The following is a 1,575-nucleotide window of genomic DNA, read 5'->3' as shown; positions in this document are numbered from 1 at the left end:
CACACCACCTTGTTTAAACTGTCGACTGCTGACAACCAAGCAGTGGACGCTGACGTACAAACGTATAAAATAAGACACTGGCAGGTTGTCTGTAACTTGTGGAGCAACCAGAGCGCAGTTCCCATTGTCCTAGGACGTGAGACGGCGGGAGCAGTTCAGAAGGGAGTGACACAGGACTGTAGCTTAGCCCACATGCCATTCATTCTCAATGAGAAGAAGTCAGCATGAGAAACTGTGGACAAATATTCAAAATTCTACGAGGAGAAATATGTCTTTGAGGTTTCCTAACGACGCTTTCATTCTATCAGAGACAGTGAAAGATTGGGATATCAGTTGATCGGAGTGGGTTCAAATGGTTCTGAGCACTGTGGGACTTAACGTCTATGGTCATCAGCCCCCTTAAACCTAACTAACCTAAGGACATCACACAACACCCAGTCATCACGAGGCAGAGAAAATCCCTGACCCCGCCGGGAATCGAACCCGGGAACCCGGGCGTGGGAAGCGAAATCGCTACCGCACGACCACGAGCTGCGGACGATCGGAGTGGGTAGTATCTTTAAACCAAGTAGTAAGATGATCATCAAGGAAAGTGAGACAAGGGTAATGGAGTTTATCTGAGTTAAACGATATGACTGTGAGGGAATGAAATTATGAAATAAGTTACAAAAAGCAGTAGTGGGGTTTTGTCAGTTGGGTTTGCAGACTAACTGCCAGAAGTATAGAGGACGTACAATTCTGAATCAAAACAACAAGAAAAAATCTTCTGAAAGAGATAAATGTGTAAAACAATCTACTATAAACTTAGATGTTAGGAACTATTTTTTTGAAGTAATTGGAGTGTAGCCATGAACAGAAGCTAAATGCATATGACAAGCAGTTGGCAAGAAGAGAATAGAAGCTTTAGAAATGTGATCTACATAAGAATGACCAAGATTACGTATGTAGCACTCCGTCTTCAGGCCACAAGTGGCCCATCGGGACCATCCGACCGCCGTGTTATCCTCAGTTGAGGATGCGGATAGGAGGGGCGTGTGGTCAGCACACAGCTCTCCCGGTCGTTATGATGACTTTCTTTGGCCGAAGCCGCTACTAACCGGTCGAGTAGCTCCTCAATTGGCATCACGAGGCTGAGTGCACCCCGAAAAATGGCAACAGCGCATGGCGGCTGGATGGCCACCCATCCAAGTGCCGGCCCCGCCCAACAGCGCTTAACTTCGGTGATCTCACGGGAACCGGTGTATCCACTGCGGCAAGGCCGTTGCCTATTACGTATGTAGAACAGATAATTAATGAAGGTGTACTGAATCGAATAAGGGAGAAAGAGACCTTTCAGGCACAACGTGGCTAAAAGAAAGGATACACTGAGGTGACAAAAGTATAGCGGTATGTACGTATATAGATGGCGATAGGATCAAGTGCGCAAGGGATAAAACGGCAGTTCATTGGAGGAGCTGTCATTTGTACTCAGGTGATTCAAGTGAAATAGTTTCCGAAGTGTTTATGGCCACACGACGGGAATTATGACGTTGAACGCGGAATAGTAGTTGGAGCTAGACGCCTGGGACATTCCTT

At 46.5% G+C, this 1,575-nt stretch overlaps 1 pseudogene; it reads right to left on the bottom strand.

The window, feature by feature from the left end:
* Positions 1 to 1,149: 1,149 nt before the first annotated feature.
* Positions 1,150 to 1,266, bottom strand: LOC126471698 (5S ribosomal RNA; annotated as a pseudogene).
* Positions 1,267 to 1,575: the final 309 nt, after the last annotated feature.

Source organism: Schistocerca serialis, chromosome 3, assembly GCF_023864345.2.
Source record: "Schistocerca serialis cubense isolate TAMUIC-IGC-003099 chromosome 3, iqSchSeri2.2, whole genome shotgun sequence".
NCBI classification, from domain to species: Eukaryota; Metazoa; Arthropoda; class Insecta; order Orthoptera; family Acrididae; genus Schistocerca; species Schistocerca serialis.
This window is presented reverse-complemented; position numbering and strand designations above follow the sequence as displayed.